Source organism: Gymnoscopelus microlampas (genome assembly GCF_963454915.1).
Source record: "Gymnoscopelus microlampas genome assembly, chromosome: 2".
Classification (NCBI taxonomy): domain Eukaryota; kingdom Metazoa; phylum Chordata; class Actinopteri; order Myctophiformes; family Myctophidae; genus Gymnoscopelus; species Gymnoscopelus microlampas.
In genome coordinates this window covers 18,570,927-18,595,979 of record NC_139939.1, presented here as the reverse complement: position 1 = coordinate 18,595,979, position 25,053 = coordinate 18,570,927, and the positions used below count along the sequence as shown (strand labels likewise).

General features: G+C 42.6%; 1 protein-coding gene across 3 annotated transcripts in view; it reads right to left on the bottom strand.

The window, feature by feature from the left end:
* Positions 1–25,053, bottom strand: part of add3a (adducin 3 (gamma) a) — a 130,019-nt gene that overhangs the window by 78,168 nt on the left and 26,798 nt on the right. The window contains exon 1 of one of the 3 annotated variants that reach the window (XM_084078385.1): positions 7,526–7,795. The exons of the other annotated variants lie outside the window; for them this stretch is intronic. The gene's annotated coding sequence lies outside the window, so the exon portion shown is untranslated. Of the gene's footprint in view, positions 1–7,525; positions 7,796–25,053 lie in introns of those variants that run through there. 3 annotated transcript variants of the gene reach the window in all.

The following is a 25,053-nucleotide window of genomic DNA, read 5'->3' as shown; positions in this document are numbered from 1 at the left end:
AGATTCCAAAAAAGAGAAAGACGAAGAAGGAAAAAAAACTCCTAAAACTAAATGAATCATTCTAGTAGTATGGTAATGACGCTGCAAAAACTGCAGCCTGTGCCAAGTGGTGACTTTTGATCCGATGCTGGGTGGCTTCAAAAGAAGACGGCATATGTCATACAAGGAACTTCATCAAGCCAGAGGCAGGCCTAAATACAAAGCAAAACCAGACCATTTTGTGACAATGTTTGTTGGGTCCTGATAACAAGCTTACACATTTTTTCTCACTCTAAGATTTATTATTGGAATGTTCTGCTTATTTAGACAAATGTAGAAAGACTGGGGATACAGAGAGAGAGAGAGGAGAGATTCGAGGCAAGATGGGAGTCAGATTCAAACTAGGTTCCCTGCATCTCACAAGGAGCATTTGGTCCAAGCACTGACTGGTTTAGCCAGCCCAAGCCCAGGCTTTTTTATCATTCAGAAAGATATCGACCTTAAAAGGAATGAAAATTATGTCATTATCTACACATCCTCATACCAGTTGAAACTAAGATAACGTTTCTATGTCCCAACAACTCACAAAGAGTTTGCCAGCAAACTCTTGTCCAAAACAACCAAATTCAATGGTGAAGCCTTTAAAAGTGCTAAAAGAGCAACAACTGACCCTAACCTTAGTCGATACAGCTCATGCAGCACATTGCAAGTCTTCTGATGCCAAACAAGCAGATGTGTTCAAAAGCATTCACGCTCTTTCCATGTGTATGTGATGTAGTAGACCTCTGCATAGGAGTGTAAACATGTGGGGGAGATTTTGCGTTCTCATCGAGCAGAGCATGAACACATCAGTGTTTGGCTTCAGAAGAGTTGGATTATGTTGCATGAGCGGTGAAGAGTCATTTCTGGGTGAACTACTCCTTTAATTAAAAAAGAAAAGTATTTTGTCAGGGGGTGTAGCATGACAAAAAGTCAACAATTTTCAAAGTTGTTGACTTGCTGGCATGTAGTAGACTACATTTCTTTCTGCCATGTTTTGCAGAAACTATGTAGTCTGTCATGCCAGCAAGTACACACACTCTCTCACACACACACACACACACACACACACACACACACAATGTGCACATGCACAGACGCACTCGCGCAAGAGAACGATTCAACAGAAATAAGGACAGAAAACAGAAAAAATGTATGTGTAAATCGACACTTATGTCTGTGCTAAAATAACTAGTAGGCTACGTGTGAAATCTCCAGCTAACAAGGAAGAGGTTTCCTGACAACCTTCCAAATTCCTCAGGAGTGTCTGTTAATGGTTCTATTAAGTACAGTGAGGTACACAGTAGAAATGTTAATGCATCCATTGACTCTTGACAGTGTACAAACAAACTGAAAGTTTTTTCACAGTGTGCACGTACTAGTACATCCTTCTCACAATAAATCTCTTGAATCTTGAAATAGAACAAAACGGACCCTTATGTAATCTGACACATAACTAAGGAGAGATCCATGTGCATTGACTAATAAGATGAATAATGTTGCTATCCCACTTTCAGAATGGCCTGGAGGAACACCACTGCATGGGCTCAAATTCCAGCCACTGCGACCTTTCTCAGTGACGTGACACACTAGAGCAGGAAATGGATGTAATTTCCAGGAAAATAATCCCCACTAGAAATGACACAAGAGTGCTGTGTCCGAATGAACCCCCCCCCCTCCAAAACAAGGGGGGAAAAATCACCTGCATGTTTTAGTCTTCACCATCATTAACCATTGAATTACGTCAATAATCCATATGAATACAGATTCTCCATCGGTATAGGGAACACCCAGGACCAACGTTTACATTTCAGAACCCTTCGGCCGTGTTGGTTTTTCCTTTTCAACCCAGGACCAGCTGTGGAGGAAATGACAATAAAAGGGGAAAACAACAAAGATTAATAACCCCCCCACCCCCCTTACTCCCTCCGACATCTCGCCATCTATCCCCAGCTGGTCTTTTTCTCTCAGTGTTACTCATTCACCTCCCGTAATCTTACTGTTCCCTTGTTTCATCTGCAGGGCTGTGGCCCTTGAATCTTGAAACTGATACATTGCGCTCTCTTATACACATGTGCACGGACTGCACGCAAAAATGTGTGCATGCACTAGAACTTGTCTCACACACCAGGAATCCAGGCAACATCCTCTGAGCTGCAGCCCACAACGAGAAGCAGGCCTTGGGATGCAGCCCCATCGGAACTCCCCTATACTCCCATGCTGTGGCCCTAGAGAGCATGGTCTGGCTTAGGGCCAGGCCTTTGTCTATCACACTCCTCTTTTGTCTATTTGTTCAGCATCTAGCCAGGAGCAGAGGGCTTTGGTCCTTACGTTGTGTCTATCACTGTGTGTTTCACAATGGCTTTTGGCTTTCATAAGCCCCGACCATCTTATTCCAACTGTGTGAATGAAAAAGAACCCGCTGTCGTCTTCCGCTGTGTCAGGAACGAGAACAGGAAGCCGAATGCGGGATGCGGCCATTGAGTTTTTCTCTTTCTGAATTTCTTTTCAGAAACTTTTCTATATCTTTCCATCAACTGTAGGTTATCTATTTTGTTTTGTCAACATCGGTTTTTCGATTAGTGTCTTTGTCACAGACTTTACATTCTGTTCTTGCTTTATCCGTGCTATCTCTCTATGAGCAGTGTTTTTCTTTTTCTTGATGTACTTGAGGCACAAAGTCTCTAAACTGACATGAACAGCATACTGCAACTCTTTATTGGGTGGTGTACCATTAGAAACACAACAATTCTTATTTGATACTAATGTACTATGAGTATATGCAAAATCCAATTTAATTCTCAAGAGTTAAATGAACACTCAGGATTGTGCAGTGTGCTATACAGTACATAATTATTTTGTGATTTAGCACCAACAGCTTCCACTCTTCATCACTTCATGAGACTAAAAACCAAACATGGTGTTTTTAGTCTCAGTGAAATCATAGCTAGTTCTAGCTCTGCTCTGATGTAATTCCCCTGATTGGAGGGGTGGGACATCGAACTCAGTCCCTTCCCTAAGTCCAACGCACTAAATTACTTCCAGGTTTAAGGAGGGAGAGAAGGAAGGAAGGAAGGAAGAAAGAAAGAAAAACAAAAAGATACAAAGAAACATAAACAACATAAACAAAGATAGATCAGTTTGTAAAGAGTTCTTGGGGATGAAACCAACACGGCAGCAGGGAGATGGGGAGAGGAAGCCAGAGGGCTGCAGACCAATATGTGCACTGGATCCACAGCACCAAAGTCAATATTTGCAAGGACAGAGAAGCTCCCTGTGAGTTGATGAAGTCATTGTTTTTGGAGTTTGGAAAGCAAGGGTCTAGGTCAGAGCTACAGTAGGTTCCCAGAGTGATGGGTCTGTGTGTGTGCGTGCGTAAATTGATTATCTATTGTTGTGTTGGAAGTAAAGCAATATCCTTCCTCCTGGATGTTCCATACTCTCTCCTTTACCATTTCCCTGCACACTGCACTGCCCCTCCGTAGAAACCACTACTATCCCTAGATACCACTGCCATCCATGGATACCACTGTCACCCATAGATACCACTGCAAATCATGGATAGCGCTACCATCCATAGATACTACCATGTTTACATGGATTCCGTTTTTTACTTGCTCTTCCTGGGTCTCATTTGTTCCCAGAACCATGCCTTTAACATCATTTCATTTGTTGTGAGGCAGATAATATTCCCTGTCACTCAACCCCAGGCTTGGTACAATGATGTTATCTGTGACAGGACAGGGAGGGACATTGTCCTCCACAAAGGCTGATTGAACTGAGACTGCATATGAGACACAGCAATGACAATGGGCTCTATATCTATATAGAGAAGATAAAAGCAACTTCAGGTCATAGCAAAGAAAGCAAAATGATAGGCAACAGGGCAATGAGAGTCTACATTACCTTAATCCGAAATGGGGTGAACATTGACATCAATGAGACAGAGACTAGAGAATAGAAGGTTGGACGTGATGATCTACATTGCATCAACATATGTAATGGCCTATATGGTATACAAATTCTATGCATTTTCCTATATGAGGTCAAGGGGATAGGTTACCACAAGCTTACCACAAACATAAAATAAAATACATTCTTTGCAACAGATGTCACATTTTGGTGAGGACAGGCTTGGCAAAGCACTCCCAGTCCCATGAACCTTGACCTGACAAGAGTGATCTATAAAAAGTGTTGGAACAAGTTTAAAACTTTACAACAGTCGCCCTGCCATGCTCATCACAGTTGAAGTGAAGTCATCAGCACGTCGAGGCTGATTTGCAGAGGTGGAAGAGAACACCAGACATACCCTTGTGCCAATTGCCTATCCTTTCTTTTCCTCTATTATATGGTCTATCTTCCTCTTTCTGTATTTCTCTAGTCATAAAAACGGAGTCAAAGGGGAATGGGGATCGATGTTTATTGTTCTCTCAGGAATCTAAGAACCTAAGTATTAATATAAAATGACTAAACCATTTGTGGAAAAACAACAGCACCAGATCTTAATCCAAGGCAGGGGGAAATTGAAGATTAGCTCACCGCTCTCCCCATGAATATCAAGCTTTGGCCAAACTACTCAAAGCTCAGTAACTAAAACTACCATGGCCAGTTTAACATTGTGAGTATGATGGAGGATGCATGGTTATGTTATTCTCTTTTCTGGGAGGAAACTTGAGATACAAAGTTCAAGTTTGGATCAGGTCTGTGCGCGCACACACACACACACACACACACACACACACACACACACACCTGCATTTTGGCTGAGCTATGTACAAGCCTATTGTCATGCTCTCATATTTAAGGCCTTCTGGGGGCCCTGCCCAAATACATTTGGTTCAGCTTAGCGCTGCTGTCCTGCACTATTCAATCATACTGAAATCACCAGAAGAAAAAAATAAGAAAATAAGAAAAACAAGCCTTAGAGAGCTTTAACATGGCCGAACTCTGACAGGAAAGATTCTTCTTCGATGGCTCAGCAAATGTACCCCCCCACCCAATTAAAAAATAAACAGTTTGGAGAGTGTAGATGTATACAGATACATTTACCCAAATCTGCACCATAAACACCTACATATAAACAACTCTCACGTACACGTTAATGCTTGGGGAAGCCTTTTTCTTTCTCAAGATCTTTTCTTTCTCAAGAGCAGAATTAAGTGCAGCTGACTCGGGACAGCTGGAAACCATGCTGTATGACATAATCTGAGGAGAACTAGCCAAAATATTACACGCACACACACACACGCACACACACACACACACACACACACACACACACACACACACACACACACACACACACACACACGGTCCTTTGGGAGCATTTGGGTCACTGCAGATCATACCTGCATTTCGTTTGGACCTGTATGAGTAATAGTGATAAATAACCCCTCTAGATTCTTGAGGATCATTTGTGCTGTCACACTGGGACCATACTTCACTATCAGAGAACACTATTATGTCCACTGCCTCAGACTCAGTATGGAGGAAAGCAATTGCTGAAATGTTATCAAACTACATGTCCCAGTGTGCAAATGCAATAAATCAAACGACCCGCCAAGAAAGAAAGCTGTCCTAATTTGTCATTAAGATGTATCTCATAACCTTCACCCAGGGTTCAGGCATACAGTGCTGAATTCACTTGGATGCACAACAAATGGTGCTGGAGAGGAAGTCAAGACAGACAGGATTGCAAATCATTCTACCTCGAGCAGCAATATTTTCTTCAAAGCCTGATGTAAAAAAAAGGGGTGGAATCATTTCTTTAACTATGTGAAAACTGCAAAGAATGTGAAAAGCGGAAGACCGAACAATATATATTATAATGTTGCATTTTATTACTTCTTTCAAGGAGGTTGAAACAAATATTTGACTGCTCATATAAGAATTTGTCAGGGCAGTGAACCCTTCACCGCAGCAACATGTGCTATGGGAGTTGAACCGATAGTTATGCATCATATTACTAGACTCAATACATACAGACAAATGTTGCACTGACAGTTCAAATCCATCTCAAAAGAAAGAGTGTTTGTCTTTTTGTTATTGAGTGTGCCTATATGTCATGATTAGACATGCTCAAACCCTGTTTTTTCATTGCCCACACAGATAGGCTAATACACAATACCTATCATATAAACCCATGTTTTTTTCAAGTTGCAGTCCTTTAAGACTTGGTTGGTACATGGTACCACGTAGAAAATTGGCAAAAAGATCAAATACAAGACAAAAACAAGATCCTTGGCACCCTCTAATCCAATTTGAGAGTCAGATGGTCACAGTTTGTTGTCAGCTAAAGCGCAACAACGGATTTACATCAGAATGAATTCCTCGCCGAGTCACATTGAGGCGCGATGATGCAAAATGCCAAACACCTCGAGCTATATGAATGACTCCAACTGTACGCACAGAATAACAACATAGCATCTGAGCAGAGGCCATTAGACCACACTATTTCCCATCATTATTCAGTTACCCAACCATGAAAGAAGGCCATTCATAAGAGCACCCAGAAAACAACACCCAGAAATAGAACCCGGTTTCTTTAATGGTGTCCTCCTATCGCCACTTAGGCAACGGTGAGTAAAGAGACACCTATGAAAAGATTAACTAAACCACTTGACTGCACAACGCCTCCTTTTCCTTGGAGGTGGGGGGGGGTTGAGAGACAGAATTATGACAAGCAGGACCACTTGAGTTCCTGGACAAGCTTTGCAGGAGGTTAAATGTGCAACACTATTTCGTCTCAAGGCATACATAAGACTTACTGAGTGAAAGACAAAAATACAGGTAACGTGTTGCGTCTGCCCGGCTCACATATGGCCCACATGACATGCAACAAAACAGCCCCTTCAGCAAACTGCATTATCGTGCCCCTCCCCCCCCATGCTGACACTTGAGAGCACGGCCCCCTTTATGCGTGCAGAGAGCCATCCAAGACCCATTCACAGCTCACAGCTCCATGCTTTTTTCACTTTCACACAAAAAAGAACTTTCAAACTGAAAAGAGGGGAGAAGGGGGTTCTTCTGGCGTCTCCGCATTAGCATGCAAGCAACTTTAAAGTGGAAGTTCTGGATCTTCTTTACCATCCTGGAAAACTTTCTCATGACAACATTGACATTTTGGAAACTGTGACACCACATCATAGATTGTGTTTAATCTATTAAGATTGAAAATGTTGAAAATGCAGGCCAGATTTAAGGGTCTTGTGAGCACTGCAGTCAGTTTAGTAATCAAAATGTCTGCAGGATTTGAACCACAGCAGTGGGATAGAGGGCCTGCTGGCAGAGAATGCACAGTAAAATCCTCAGTGTTCATTTAATTCCAAGAGTGGAACAAATGGAACCAAATGGACCTGCTTAACCATTTGTAATTCCAAGAGTGTACAAATGGAACCAGTTGTACACTCTTGGAGTTAACTGAACACCGAGGATTTACTATTTTACTCTCTATAGGCACCATGCACCAGTATTCAACAGATGCTGTAAAGCAAAAAGCATGACTCACCTGTTGGGACACAGCCAAGCAGCAAAACAGTTAATGTAGTCTTCAATCCCTTCACTTCAGCACACAGCACAGATCCACCTGCAGTGCAGTGACTAGTACCACCGTTCTGCACTCTCTCTCTCTCTTTCACTCTCTCCCTCTCTAACACGCCTCTCCCATTGTAACAGAGCACAGCGCAGAGGGAAACTCTCCCGCTTCCTTCACGCTCCTCCTATCTCCCGTGTGTTTTTCTCTTCTTTTTCTTCTTCCACGCTCTCTTCCAAAGCCAGGGGCTGGTCTGTCTTCTTTATCTGGTCTCCGTGCAAAGCGCAGCACTGATAGAGAAGCATTTATCTGCTGCAGCTGAGGAGGACTGGCTGGCAGAGTGTGTGTGTGACTGTGTGTGTGTGTGTGTGGAGGGTGGAAGCTCTAAATTGATGGGGGCTGCTGTGTTGGGGAGGGGAGGGGTGAGTGAGGGGGGGTGGGGGAGGGGCAGTCATGATTAAAATTCTCCTGGACACAAGACACGCATCGCACGCACACACATGCAACGCGCGTGCTTACAGATGAAATGACCCAGGCTCCATGCCCCCCCAGGGTCCGTTGGCTGTCTGTCGTTAAAGTTATCCAGGACCTTTTAAAGGATTTCAGAGCCCTTCCTTCCAAATGTTTGTGTTACTTGGCTCGGACTTGATAGAGAGACGCAGAAAGAGCACAGAGAGAGGCTAATGAAACTAAACCACCTGCTCTGGAAAAGCTTTTCTGATTCTCTCTCTCTAGCTTGCAAACACCACATGTTACGTGCTTGGTTTATGGAACCACTTTGCAGCACAACTACAACATTAGTGTTAAGCATGCGTGTGGCCTGCATGGAAATCAAACCTTAACCCTGGAAGTACCTACTCTCTCTCTAACCTCTCTTCCTACTTTCTCCTTCTCCCCCCCCGTTTCCTTCCTTTCTTTACTCTTTCATACAATCATCATCATTGGCAAGTTTCAACAATGGGCCAAAGCCAGCCATACCCCACGTCTGCTTTCAGCGAGGTCTGACAATAAAGGCAAGGGAATGTCCCATTCTTCACCATCACCCCCCACTGGCCTCCTTAGGACTTCCAGTACTTTCCCTGATGGCAGCTTAACAACGAGGAGACTCCTAAAAGAGCTACAAGAAGGACTCCACCAAAACAAAGTGGGTGGGGGTGGTTGATGATAGAAACCATTTAATTTTAAGAGAACTTCCACAGAACCACAGATGGATGTCTTAACTATATTGGTACGCTTGCAAAATATTGTAGAGTGCAAACACTATCACTGCGACAGCAATCTGGGAACCCATCAGCTTAATTCTGTTTTCAGAGATTACTGCAACAGTGACACCAAAAAATGACACGTCAGTAAAAAATGCAGGCCATTTACAACTCAAAGGCCCCAATTAAGACTTTATTTCATAAAATCTTTTGAGTTTGAGGCCGAGAGCTGAACATGACATGGCTGGTTAATGGATTTTTAGTGTTGTCACATCGTTGTGGTTAGGTCAATTTGTTAACTCAGGAGGTACAAAAAGAGGCCAGGGGAATGACATTAAATTAGCATGTGAATGACTTCTCGACTCCACACGGGGTTGGCCGTGCACGTAAAGTTCAGAACAAGTCTTTATCACATGGTGGAGCTTGCTTCAATCCTACTCATCTTTTGCCTCTTTTCCTTCACTCTGATCCGACTCTTTATTTGCAGCATGTACTCAGACCACCGAAGGAAAGAATAGTGTATGCCAGCTGCCTTCATGCCATCATTTCATTGCTGGATTTTCAACTTTCAAGTGTGAGCTCCGAAAAAGCCCTTTGAGAGGCCCCCCCCTGTAGATTTCGCAGAAGACCATTCATATGAATTCAAAAGGGCACTGCTTGGCATTTAACTCTTAACGCAACCACCCATGCTCATTAAGCCCATTTCCAAACCATTCCTCTGGTGTAATGAGGAAATGTGACGTTGGGTGTACTGTAAAGGCGGGCCATGTGTTAGAATGATTTGCAGTCGATCACTGCAGAAAACAATCTTCCCACCGTCTGTGGTATCGGATGCATTTTTAATTGCTGCTTCCTCCTTCAGACGTGCATCCATTTGGAGCTCGGTTTTACTGCTGACGCACGCAGAAAAGACACATAATCATAGGCAGCGAAAATAAATGCTTTTCCGCTATCATCCACAGCCAACTGTCGTCAGAAAAGGCTAGCAAGCAAGCAGGCAGTTCTTAGATGACCCTGAATCAATTTGTAATCAATTATTCAAGTTGAGAGAAGGGGATTGGGGTGGATGCTGTGTCCGGGCCAAGATATATATCCAGCTGTCAGACTCTAAGTGGCAGGGATTCCCTGCTTGCTGTGTGAGTGTGGTGAGTGTGGTTTTATGTTAGTCAAATCTGTCAAGGAGGAGAGGATCAATCCCTCGTCGAGCATGAAAGCTCCCAATCTGCCACATTGGAAACTATTTACTGGTAATGCCATCATGTTGCGCTGGGGAGGACGTCTTCTGTCTTGTCTGAAGTAATTTGCAGCAAACAGCTAAAAGACCTGTATTTGCCACGCAGATGTTTAAATCTTCCTTCTACCCAATTCAAATCAAGGCCGTTAAATGTCTAACTGTGACATAAGTACGGGTGCAGGACAGGTGAATAAAAAAAAATGCGAATCAGAAATTGCTATTAAGTTCTACTTATACCCAACTAAAAGTTAGAAATAATTTCGACATCTACTCTCATGGTGTTCCATTAGACTCTGCATACCTGTCCCAAAATAAACCTGTCCTCGCTCTCCAGTCCCCGCTTGCATAGCATGGGCTGGAGATGCTTGGTCTAACATTAGCGCATAGCTGAGTGGAGATTGCTCAGGGCCCACAGCATTCTCCATGAGTTAAAAAGGGATACAACTTTGGATTATTTATGAGCGGGGATTACTGGTTGTGACTCTCCATGCCGACTCCTTCAGCGAGAAGACAGAGGAAAATGAAGTACTGTAGACAGGCAGACGGTGGCTGGTGTGTGTATAATGCACGTTAATAAGCACCAATCATTATAGGAAATTATAGTGCAAGTTGAACAGTGTACGCTTTATAGTCAGTGAAGATGTAACTCTGTCCTGGTTAACAATTATGTCACACCACATACTGTATGTACCAGAATACCCGAGGCGGGTTTCACGCAGTGTGTAAATCAACAAATTGCAAAGCACTTCCCTGTCAATGTGCTTCTAATACACACCGACATATCATTTTGTGAAGATTGTAATGTGCACTGTAGCCACAGTAACATGATTTTATACAGATAAAATCCCCCAAAAGATAAAACAAACAGACTATACAACCAACAGTTTAATTTATATATGTATTAATATTGTGACACAGACATGAACTGTCTTCATAGTGTGTGTATGGAGGAAAATGCAGAGACTAGAAAGCCAATAAGCCATCTTACATAAGTTTTAAAAGACGGAATACAAAGAGGAAGCACTGGGATTCACCTGCAGAGGCCTATAGTGTTTCACTGGCCGACATCCAGCAGTGCAGGTGAAATATGGGTTAGAAGCAGTCAGCCCTACAGGGCTGCCTCATGACTGGCTGGGATGCGCTGATTTGAGAAAAAACAAGCCATATATCCCACAACACATACACACGCATTTTATAAATACAAAAAAGTTAGCAGCAATTTGATGTGCCTGAGGGCTTGGGGGACAGGACAGAGAAGAAAAAGTGTGTTTGCTTTTCCTACTGTTTGTTTTTTACAAACTTGGTTCTCATAGCTTCAACTTCAACGGAATCGTATTTTTAGCGGTGCCAACCGCTGTACACTTGACTTTGTCCGTATGTCCGTCCGTCCGTCCGTATCAGCACGGGATGATGAGCACGGGATTTTACACAGCTATAACTCCAGTTTGCAGCATGCCACCAAGTCCAAATATGGTATGTGGACTTAGACCACCAATAGGGACGAGCATGAATTGCTGAAGTTATCACAGCAGGGTCCAGGGACCCCCCGCGTATGTTCTGTCCGTCCGCCCGTTTAGGGCACGGGATTTAAAACAGCTATAACTCCAGGTTGAAGCCTGCCACCAACTCCTACTTTGGTATGTGGACTTACACCACCAATAGGGACGAGCATGAATTTCTGAAGTTATCACAGCGGGGTCCAGGGACCCCCCGCGTATGTTCTGTCCGTCCGCCCGTTTAGGGCACAGGATTTAAAACAGCTATAACTCCAGTTTGCAGCATGCCACCAAGTCCACATTTGGTATGTGGACTTACACCACAAATAGGGACGAGCATGAATTGCTGAAGTTATCAAAGCGGGGTCCAGGGACCCCCCGCGTATGTTATGTCCTTCCGCCCGTTTAGGGCACGGGATTTAAAACAGCTATAACTCCAGTTTGCAGCATGCCACCAAGTCCAAATTTGGTATGTGGACTTAGACCACCAATAGGGACCAGCATGAATTGCTGAAGCCCCGCCCCCTCTGTCTTCCCATTGGCTGGCCTTTAAACAGCCATAACTCACGTTCGCAGCATGCTACGGAGTACAAATTTTGTGCATGGACTAAAACCACCAATAGGGACAAACTGTAATTACTTAAGCCCCGCCCCCTCTGTCTGCCCATTGTCTGGGCTTTAAACAGCCATTATTCCAGTTTGCAGCATGCTACCAAGTACAAATTTGGTAAGTGGACTCAGACTACCAATAGGGACGAACTGAAATGAGTTACGCCCCGCCCCAAAGGCACCGCTTCCTTAACACAGGGTGTGATTTTTTTATATGACAAGCAGCAATATAAATGTTCCTATTTTCTCTTCCCTTGTGCTGTACCTTGTAGTCCTTTTAATTATCATTTTCATTTGTTTTTGCCATGTGGCCCAGGTTGTTATTGTAAATGAGAACTGGATCTCAATTAACTAGTTCAATAAAGGGTTAATAAAGAACAACAACTAAACAATAGTATATTGCATCATTTTAGAGAGTATAGTACGTAAATTAGTATAAACTAAATCAGTAACATCTTGTGAACTAGTAGAAACTAAAACAGAGATATCACAGACCTGTTCACTGAAGATGAGGACATTTAATAATTAATGTGTACATCAATTTCTAATAACTGAAAAACATGAGCAAATGGCCACAAGCACTGGACTACATTAGTTGTTAAAATAAAATATTTCTTAAACTAATTAATATGGCTGATTCGTGCCCTGGGGGTATCTCTTGCCCCAGTTTGTGATGTGTGGGGGTTTAGGCAGTAAACATGCAGTGTGTCTGGGGTCATGGGAGACTGTCTTGACCTCACTGCTATGACTATAACACCATGTGACAGAGGTAAACATGGTCATTTATTTAATGAGAGTCTGTCTAGTGTAAGATCAAGAGCTGCTCATTGTGAAGTGCACAATATAGCAGGAATTTCGTAAAAGTAGGAGGATAGGAGAAAACTGGCAGGTAGGAAGATAATTATTATTATTATTATTAATTATTATTTAACAAGTTAAAACAAATAACCCAAAAGTATTCATCATGGCCATCAAAGGAGATTATTTCAAATTCAATTCACCTCATTTAAAGTCTTGACAGTCTGTCTAGCGTTTGTACGGTATGCCAAATTATAGTTACATTAAGACCCTTACTGTGCAGAGAAAATAGAATGCATTCCGGTCAAAAGTCACAACATAGGCTATACATCTGTTTATCATTTTAGGTAAAACAATAAAGAAAAACATATCTCCAACAGCAAGCCCTGTAAACTTAAGCATCACTCTAGAGTCTACTCTAGGCGTTTGGGGTTCCCAAACAATTTCAGCTCGCGACCCAAAAGAGAAATGTTGTGTTTCCCAGGGACCCAGATGTACAAAAGAAACAGGATATACTTGCGACCCTGAGCGACCCAAAATGGGTCGCGACCATATGTTAGGGAACCAGTGGTCTAGAGAGGGCAGTTAAGACATGAAATAAATCTGACGTTTGGAAGAGTGGCTGTTGTAAAGAGGAGACCCACTGGGTTTAACATGGAGACAGTAAGGGAGGGACCCAGACAAACACATCTTATTGCCAACTAGTTAGTTACAACACCCATTCCACTCAACAACAGCACAGATCATTTCCATGCCACGTGCCAGAGATTTAGGAATGATGACATGAGATAAAAACAAGCATCGTTTCCACTCCTGCTGGTCAAAATAAAATTAATGTGAGATGAGGTATTGGGGCGAAAACCATTTGCACCGTTTCAAAGAAAATGTGTGCAATAGGAACAAATGATTTTTATCCTCTGCAAAAAAACAACAACATTTTTTCAGTTGTGGATTCCATCGTAAAAAATGATGTAGGAAAGGTTACTGCGATACGATCAGTGCCTGGTACATAGCAGGTTGTTATAACAGCCCATGGGTGAATTATCTGGAATGCTGCTATCTCTTGAACAGTGAAAAAAGAAAAGAAAAAAAAAACTGGTTGGAGGTTAGCCATTTTTCACAACTAGAGGTTCGGGCCGCTATGCAGCCCTCACTTCTGGAGTTCATGCCACTACGCGCCCCTCACACCTACGTACGTCGCACCGCCGATCCGACCGATATGTCTGAGTCATAGTGACGGGGGCCTTGTTAGAATACCCGTCTGTCTGTGTTCCTTTAGTGCCAGAATATGGAGATCTCTGTATCTGTCTGTCTACCTGTGTCCCTTATATGTCCATATGTGGAGATTCCTTTGAATGTGGCGGCCCACATAGTTTCTGATATGGTCCGCCCATGTTACAGCAAGTGCAATTCGTGGCATTCTTGTGTAGATGCCAACCAGGGCCTCATCCTGTTGTACTGTGAGCATCCATGTCTCTGCCCCATTGAGCACTACAGATTCCACTGTAGCCACATACAGCCACAGCCAACTACCTATATGCAAAGAACAGAAGGCTGTTATTCAAGCGATTTGAGACAATTCCTGTGTCCAGCAGCATTATCAACCCTACATGGAGCACCAGTGCTTACAAAGATAGCATGCAGTGGAAGTTGTATTATCCGAGTGACAAGGGAAGACTCCGGAAAACCACTACTGCATTTGGACTATTCTGAAAAGTTGTTTAAAATCATCATCTGACAAGTCTGTAAAGCCATCAACATCTTCATGGGACCGGACAACTTCAAAACATTGAGTAAAGGCCAGGGCCCTAGGTGAAGGATATTGTCGTTAACTTCTACCAAACACAGTATGCTACAATGCTTCAGAGCAACAAAAGTAAAACCACCCTAGACTACATCACAGGCCACAGACTACATCAACAGAAAGGGGAAATATCCTTATACAAGTGTTGTGTGACTAGTCTACTGTTATAGAAGGTTTTAACTTTGACATTTCTGTCAAATTTCAAATGTGTTTTCAGGTGGATGGTACGGACAGAGATTATCTCTGCTAAAACACTTGCGATGACGGAGAACGCTTTCATTTAAAAGTTTATTCTAAAATGAAAACAAGTTAGTGTGTAGACTAAGGCCTTTGCTTCTCAACAGCATCCACTTAACAGTCCAGGGAGGCTCCCTAGCTGTTTCTCTCATTACTATATGAGAGCCATAAAGCAATCATATCTCATATCAAGAGTAGGGATGGAGCTCGTTAATTTTTATTGATAATGAGCACCTTATCGAGGCTGCTTATCGAACCGAGCTTTTATCGAGCCCACTATCGATCTTTTTCTATTATTAAAGGGTAAGACCACTTTGGTAGAGGTTTGGGTTGTGTATTTACCTTACCATGATGTAACTCCAAAGGTGGGCAAGAAATTAAAAATAATTGCTCCATTGATTAGAAATTGATAATTCAAAATATGCTCCTCATTGACTTGCATTGTACGGTAAAACAGCTCTCAAAGTCACTCTTTTAGCACATAAACGAACCCAAACATAGCTGATTCAGACAATATAGAACATCACCAAACCCAGTACTGTTTGTTTTTTTAATAAAAATGTCAACTTCCTGTTGATTTTACTATTTGAAGATCTGGATCCGGATCCGCCGTTCCAGTCCGGGTTCTCTACTATTAAAAATGGCAAAATCAACAGGAAGTTGACATCTTTATTTAAAAAAAAAACAGTACTGGGTTTGGTGATGTTCTATATTGTCTGAATCAACTCTGTTTGCGTTCATTTTTGTGCTAAAAGAGTGACTTTGAGAGCTGTTTTACCGTACAATGTAAGTCAATGAGGAGCATATTTTGAATTATGAATTTCTAATCAATGGAGCAATTATTTTTGATTTCTTGCCCACCTTTGGAGTTACATCATGGCAAGGTAACTACATAACCCAAACCTCTACCAAAGTGGTCTTGCCCTTTAAGAAAAAAGACGTGAGGCGAAAAATTCTGAACAGAACCGGTATCTTTTTTTATTGGCCAGCTGTAACAGTGAGTTTGTGGCTGACCACTATCTAAAATTAAATGAAGATGACAAAAGTAAAAAATATTTTTGCCTATCATTAAAACAACCATTCATATAATGCACAATAAGTGTCAAATGGCTTTATATTATGAATAGTACTGTAATAATTACTATAAAATCTCCATGTCTCTTCAACTTTTTATAAACAAAAAATGCATAGTTATTTTTTCTATTCTTTTTTCTTTGTTTTAACCAAAATATATCACTTGCACTACATTTTACTAGGGCCTTCAAATACAGTACTTTTCTAACAGACAGAAGGCAAGTGACCTTTTTACTTTTGGAAAATAATATTGAAGAAACGGTTAATGTGTGTACTGTCACTTTAAAAGCGCAATGTATACTTCATCGTACGACGGTGTCACGCACCAAACATGGCCGATCTCCAAGCTCACACTGCGTCTGTTCGCACCACGTTGTGAGCTTGTAGATCTGCCATTTTCGGCAACGATAGACTGAGGGACGGACAGCGCTGTCTGGCACAACTTGCAGCTATCAATACACTTTTAGACCAACATGTTTGTGCCAGCGTGGGTGATTAGATTTATTTCTTGATCGCCTCTTGTTTTGATAGTTTAGACATGACGTCATGGGCCGCTGCACTCGATAACAGGCTCGACAAGCCTAAAGCTTATCGAAAACCGGGTCTCGATAAATTCATGCCCGGGTATATAATGGACCCGGTTTTCGAGCTCCATCCCTAATCAAGAGATGAGGGATTCATTAGTTATTACAGCACTGGAAACTATGGTACAATTTTAACATCACTACATCCTGATGGTGGGACTGCAAAAACAACTAAGTACAAACTCCAAAAGTAACTGTACTTTGCTAGAATTGTCAGGTCAAACCCAGCTAAAGGCAAAAACGATATATAACTACATGACATTAATTAATAACATTTTCATCCATCCATCCATCTTCAACTGTTTATCTGAAGTTGTGTCGCAGAGGCAGCAGTTCCAGCAGGGACCCTTTCCCTGGCTACATCAGCCAGCTCTCACTGGGGGATCCCGAGTCATTCCCAGGCCAGCAGGGAGATATAATGCACCAACTTGGCCCTCCGTCTGCCCCATGGCTTTCTCCCAGCTGGGCATGCCAAGAAAACCTCCCTGGGGAGGCGACCAGGAGGCATCCTTACTAGATGCCCGAACCATCTCAACTGTCTCCTTTCTGGGGGTTCTCACCTTATTCCTGAGGGAGATGTCAGCCACCCTCCTGAGAAACCCCATTTCAGCCGTATGCACCCATTTAAGTATATTTAATACTCAACCCTTAGCTTATGACAATTCTAGCTTGACTTGACTTTTACCAGGTCCTGTCAGTTCTATAAAAAGCATCCTATCCACACCTTTACCATTCCCCGCTCTCTTTTTCTGCACCTCCCCCTTTCACCACTCATGTCATGAGGAAGTTCTAATGAATCAGCCTATTGAGACAAATGGAGCCATGAACTGGCCTGACACAAGCAGTGTGTGTGTGTGTGTGTGTGTGTGTGTGTGTGTGTGTGTGTGTGTGTGTGTGTGTGTGTGTGTGTGTGTGTGTGTGTGTGTGTGTGTGTGTGTGTGTGTGTGTGTGTGTGTGTGTGTGTGTGTGCCTGCGTGAGTTGCAGTTCAACTTTCCCAGCCTCCTAGAGAGGACAAAGCTGTCGTTTGTGGGCGTTCGCCGCTACAAAGTCCTCACAGGCCACCAGAGCTGAAATGACTGCCTAATGCCTGTACAGTATATGCATGTGTGCATATTTTATGAGTTACATTGCATATGCTTATGGGTCAATATGTGTATATAAAAAAAAAGAATAGAGTCTGCACACTGGTGATGCTGAAAAAGCTCTGTGTATTTTATTGCCTCGTCAACGTTTTTGATCTATTCAGATCTTCATCAGGACATATACATCAACATCAATATGTGTATTTATGTGTATACATCAATATGTGTATTTAAACATGTGTTCTAAAGCATTGGTTCTCAAAGTGGGGTCCGGGGACCCCCAGGGGTACTTGAGGGGGTTCCAGGGGGTCCCCAGCTAAATGATGGATAGGAACCAAATGGACCCTTATGGGTCTGTAACTCTGAGAGTGTCCAAATGGAACCAAATGGACCCTAACGGGTCTGTCTTTTGTTGGGTGCCTAAGGACTGCTAGGCACATGATGGACACAGAATGGAGTCCACCCAAAGCTCCACCACAAAACCATCACCCAGACACACCAGTTGTACAAACAACTGGTGATAAACCATGAGCGATATGACTGCTGGCTGGTTATGACCACTTCAACAGGACCAGAGCTCTTTGGTCAATATCTTGACATAACAGCAAACAGACGACACCGATTCATATCAAAAACTGCTGTGAGGACTCACACACACACACACACACACACACACACACACACACACACACACACACACACACACACACACACACACACACACACACACACACACACACACACACACACACACACACACACACACACACACACACACACACACACACACACACACACACACACACACACACACACACACACACACACACACACACACACACAGCTGTTGTGCATCAGAGAAACACCCCTTCTTATTAACACTCAATCACGGGTAACCACAAATCAGGGAGTGTTTGTGCTTATTCTGTATGCATGTTGTGTGTGTGTGTCTGCCTTAAAGTGAGATAGGGAGTGTGTGTGTGTATTATGTCCATTTCAAAACTGTATGTGATCTATTTTGTCTGTCTCTCCATCTGGGGTGATGTCAGACATAGCATGAACTTGACCGTCTCCTCTGAGCTCAACCCTAAGCTACAGTTACATAACGTGACCTTGATAATGAATCTAGCATCATGGTGAAAAGTATTGTGCGATCTTCCAGGTCAAAGTTGCCCTGCTTTCTATGATGATATCCAAAAATAAACGCTTGCATACTCTGAGTGCTTCATTCCATCACGCTGACTGCTTCGTTCCGTCACTCTGTCTGTCTGTCATAACCATCACTTTGGGTGAGCTCAGCAGTGCCTTCCCACATCATCAGTCTCGTGAAAGGTGTGAAAAATCAAAACCTCACATCAGCATTCACCTCAGAAATCTTTCAGTGCAGGTTACGTAGGTTTGGCGGTTAATGTCTGTGTCTCTTTCATGAGACAAAGAAAGATCTGGCATTTGCACACATAAAGCGGCTGATCAAACAGATCTGTGTGTGTGTGTGTGTGTGTGTGTGAGTGTTCAGAGACACAGACAGAGAGATATGCCGGCATGCAGTGCGCCATGCAGCATGCAGTGTTCGGGCCGACAGGAGATAAGGGCAGTCGTGATGCCATGTAAATGATTAGAGCAATGAGGGCAGACAGCAGGAACACTATGCTATTGTCATGCCAGCTCCCTCTCCGCCACTGCCACGTCAAAGTGGCATTGGAGGACACGGCTGAATTTATGCCCACATCAAAGTATCACAGTCAAAGTCATTCCTGGGGGGAGGAGCAAGGGACACAGCAAGGTGGACGTGACTGGAAGGCTGCCAGGTGGTTAAGACACTGAAATAAAGATGTTTTTGTTTATTTATTATTAGGCTCCAAATTGTACGGAATGCTGCTGCTACACTTTTAACTGAAACCAGGAGAAGAGAACATACTGTATATTGCTAAAATTTTAACTCCGCACACTGGTTGGTCTGTTTTAGGATTGATTACTGATTACTTTTTGCACTTCATGATTATGTTTTTTGAGTTATTAACCCTTGCAGCCTGAGATTCTCATGCTGGTTGTTCCTGAGTCCAGGCTGAAGACAAAGGGTGACCGTGCCTTTGTTGTCAGGGCTCCTTGACTCTGGAATGACCTGCCTGAGGAGCTCAAGCTTTATAAGTCACTGTTTTCTCTTCTTATTACATCTCAAAATTAACTTTTTTTTGGTGACATGATTACATGATGTTTGTGACATTACAATAACTAGACCATAGCCGGTGAAGTGCGCAGGCGAAAATAGTTGCAAACGTCCTGTTTGGGCTCAGAGGTTTGGGCTCAGAGGTTTGTGGAATCATAGGAAGATGATTTTAATAATTTTATGGGTCCAAACTACTGGTTTTGTTTACATCTGTAAGCTGACAGCCAAGGAAGGCGCCACAATGCAGGAGTGCAAAGAGCATGAATGCTGCCTTAGATGTGACTCAGGTAAATAAGGAACCTTATGCCAACTTTATGGAGTGTGACGTCTAGTGGCTGATTATATTTTATACGTCATGCCTTGTTTTCTTATCATGTTTTAATTATTTTATTTCTTCATTGATTTTCATCAGTTTTATGTAAAGCACTTAGTAACTTTGTTTAGAGCTATAGTGTATAAATAAAAAATATGGGTGTGGAGTGAACAATGTTCTCCCCTTCCTCAACTACCGCTGAGGTCACCTTGAGCACCTTCCCATAAGCCCCGTTGTTCCTGACAAGCTGCCCAGTGGCCAAATGTAGAAGGATGAGATAATACTGGGTAGCTGCTCTTGATTGTCAATGTCAAGCAGAACCAGGGTGCTGCTGAAAAAAGCACTACTATACAGTAAAATCTTGACCGTAACTCTGAGCGTGTAAAGCATGGTGGGAGAGAGGAGAGAGTATAAAAATGGTGAGGTAGGTTATTGTGGGCCAGCGATGTTCAAAATTCGTCAATAAGGATGGAATATGAAAATTCTAAATCAAAATCTGTCTAGTTATAGGTAAAGAAGGTTATAGGTAAAAGCGTGAATCGGGCTGTTATAGTGCCACCATAAAACCGATTAAAAAATATAGTTTTTATTCCCTGCGATCAGCACTCTGAACAACTTGAAACAGGCACTGTATTCTGACCTGTTAACACTGGTCTGGTCAGTTGTATAGTTTAAACCGTGGGGGGTGGGTGTGTGTGTGTGTGTGTGTGTGTGTGTGTGTGTGTGTGTGTGTGTGTGTGTGTGTGTGTGTGTGTGTGTGTGTGTGTGTGTGTAAATGTGTTTTTAATATGCACTGCTTAGCCTAGTAGTCAAAGACACATTTCTCTTACTTGTGACAGACAATAAAGTTATGTTGAATCTAGTCTTTGCAGCAGGGGGCATGTTTCAGTGTGGACACCCTCACAATGTCTGGTTTGTTTGTTCCCCCTCTCTTCCCTCTCTCTCTCTCCTCTCCTGGATATTAGTCACATTAGACTGCCTTACAGGAATGGAATACATTAACGAGAGAGAGAGAGAGAGAGAGAGAGAGAGAGAGAGAGAGAGAGAGAGAGAGAGAGAGAGAGGGGGGGGGGGGGGGGAGGGGAGGAGGGGGGTAAAAGAGAGAGGAGGAAAGGCCATGGATATCTTGTTGGATGGACCACTTTTTGTTCGTCACTAGATGTATTGACGGACATTACCACTCGTAAAGCCCTGTTATACAGTTCGCCTACTTAGTGAGCTTGTAAATCTGTTATTTTAGCGTGCAACCAACCAAGTATAAATCAGGCATTAGATCCCTGCTGCTAACAGGGCTAAAAATCCAACTTACAGACCACTGAGAAATGGGGATGTTGTGGATGTTATACTTATCTGACCATAGTTAACTCGCATTAATTGCAGCAATACTTTACTATGACACAAAGGAATGAGCAGGCACAATGTCTATTTCTTCTACAAACCAACAATCAGGACAAGATATAGTACATCACACAGTGAACTATGCAACTCATTAACTGGATTATGACATCAGTCATTAATCTACTTTCTGTTGCCGTTCAGTAATTTATAAATGGAGCTTAGCCAGATGGCTTAGTTGTCATTTTCCCTCTAAATTGCATGTACGTGTATAAATCACAAAGCATATAACATCATTAGCGTCCAATGAGAGGGACATTATTATGAAACAAAAGAGTCAGACACTAATCAACAGAATGTGGCTGGCAGTTCTTCAAACCAGATTATATTAGATTAGAGATTTTTTATGTCCTCAGCGAGGAGGACATTTCAGAGTCCAAACATAGAGTATGAATACATATACACACAACAAATTAACTTTAACACAATTCAAGTAAAGTTGTAAAAGCGGACACGCATTCAGGAACATCCGTTTTACATGCAGTCTATGCCAAATGTATTTTCAAATGCTCCACCCTTCTTCATAAATGTTTTCCATTTCCTAAGCACAGCGATGTGCCTCTGGTCAGTGTGATACATGCTGAAAGTGAATGTTTGCTAGGACTGGGCAATAGGCCTATGGACAAAATCAAATACCACAATTATCAAATACCTCAATATCGGTATTGTGACAAATTATAACATTGTACTGTGATGATATAAAATGTTTTTTTAATATTTCAAAAAAAGTACATCTACAAGCTCACGTGTCACAATGCTTGTAGATCGGCTATTGTTGCTACAATGCTACATATGTCACTTATGCTATATCTCAATATTATTGGCATTATTGCCCACCCCTATTGCTAGGCTTTAAACCTCTATAGATGAAGATTATTATTCTTCAAAATAACAAAATTCACTTTCCAGACTGTTTCCAGCCCTGTGTAAGAAAGTCAGAGAGAACAAAGTGTCCAGTCGAGGGTATTGCACACAGACCACAGTATAACCGACATGTACGTATACCTGCATCAGCTACAGATACACTACACTATATGTACAGTATGTCAAGGTCTGAGTGATAATCTTTTAAAGTACATTCATTCAGCCACTAACCTTGGAAAGTCCCGCATGGGGACACGGTGCAGCGATAGGGGGAACGCCAGCTGTGGCCTGGCTTACTTTGCAACACCATCCCCAGAGGTATTTGACATAATAAGACACGTCAGCAAGTGTCTCTGTATTGTTCCCTGGCCCAGCGGCCTCCTGTCCTGGGCAGGAGGCCAACCTGGGCTGGGACTAGTGGGTAGACAAGAGAGATGCTCTAAAAACTATCTCACCGGAGAGACATACAGTATATGGAAAGAGAGAGACAAAGAGAAAGGCAGAAAGAGGGGACAGTCCTACACAGTAAAACCCTCAAGTGTTCATTTAAAGCTGCAATACTGAACAGATTTGAATGAGAACAACTTTATTTTGACCAATGTTGGAGTATTTATAAAGTGTAGACTTTTTTCGTCAACACCAAATTTCTTCACCAAAATGAGCCGATCTACAAGCTCACAATGCGTCACATTGCGACGCATTGTGACTCATTGTGAGCTTGTAGATCTGCTACTTTTGGCTAACATTCCCCCCAGAATATAGACACTAGGGTTCAAGTGGTTAATCCAATCTAACTAGCAAATCTGCAGTGGTTGGACATGGTCTCTCTATCCTTTGAGACAGGGGTTTTTAACCGACGGAGGTATTGTAGGTGGTCCCTGGCCATGCATTCAGAAATGTAGAAAAATCATATTTTTATTTATTTCAAAACTTCTTTTTTTTTTAAACTTTTTTAAATTTTACTTTTACCTTTATTCGCTACTCTTGTTTCATGTTTGTGAATAATAAGTCAAATCTAACTTTTTTTTTCCGTTTAAATTTGTTTAATTAAGTTACAGGAGTTCTTACTGTATGGTGTGTGTGATATGAAATGTGAGCTTAGTTTGAGATATTTAGGCCCTGGTGTCGGTTAGGCCACCTACTGGCTGACAAGTAGTACTGCCTGAACCTCAGATTTTCAATATCTCCCCTGGCAAAAGAGGGGATTGCATCTTGGATGAGCGGTAAACGAATGGTCTCCCACGCAGGAGAGGACTGCAGCATTAACTCTGACAGTGCACAAATGCAAACAAATAGACCCCTAAATGTCCATTTGGTTACATTTGTTCTCTCAGGTGGATAAAATTATCACTGAGGATTTGACTGAGTATTAAGATAAAATAGAGGGGTGAGGAAATGGATAGAAAAGAAAGGGAGAGTGTTTGAAAGAAGGAATGAAGGGGAGAGTGGCTAAATGAAACACCACCAACTGCTCTGGTGTCACTATGGACAATCTATTATCAAAGCACTGTAAAAACATTATTACACTGTAGCAAGTGAGACTTCGCAGGCTTCGAGTAGCCTACAGTTGACAAAAAGTACGCGAAGGGGAGCGTTTCAGGAGGAAAAAATGGAAATGAGGTGTGGCAGCTGTGGTCGGTGGCGTGTTCGCGTGCAGGAAATGCAATTAAATGTCTCATGTCCCGGAGGGCTGGCGGTGAAATAAGCAGGTGTTTTCTCACTATCTTACTGTTATGTGGACGGGATAACAACAGTCTACTGTTTCCCTCCACTGAATTGGACAAAACATCAGCTTGAAGATTTAGTAGCGGCTAAAGTAGCGGTGTGAGATTTTAAATGCAAGTGTAGGAAGGGTGTAGCGGTTAGAAAAGACAGCGGTTGGAAATGTGAGCTTTAGAAAAAGGCACACTGGTAGAGTTAGGCCAGCTAAAGGTTCTGCTGGTTCACCGTCATTCCTTGACATGTAGTGACACTTGACCCCACATTCCTTTGAATCAGGAGCGGCGGCACGGCAACAGAAAACTACGCTGAATGACATTAAGGGAAAGTTAGGGTATAGTTTCTGGTGCCTGGGGGAAGGGACATTACTTTTACTGCTGCACCCAGTAGATGACTGCTCAAACCGGCGACATTCCGATTCCCAGACGGCCACTCTACCCACACAGCTATGGCCGTCCCTCTAGCTCTGGGAGTTCAAGTTAAGACCCTTTTGGGTCCATTTTTACACTCCCAGAGTTAAATGAGCACACAGAATTGGGGTTTCATCCATCATGCTGTGTGTTCTTAATAAAGAGAGGACAGTAAGTCATCGTATGATGAATGTGAACGATCCTTGGTCACTTCTCCCGACCACAACGGAGAGGAAAAAAAGAGAGCAAGACAAGCCTGTCACCGTTTCCCCTACGGAATCACTTCCAGACCAGTAAAACGTCTGGCCAGGACAGACCCATTAGGTTACCGCTGACTAAATCCATGTCATTTGTTCAAGGTTTTCCAAAAAGCGGTCACTCATTTATTTTACTTGTCCTTGAAAGGAGTACGGAGGAGCAGAGAGACTGACGAGAACTCTCCACTCCACCTCAAAGCTTACAGGCTACATTTGATACCACTCTAGTGCTTCCCTCGCTGAAAATGAGTATGAATG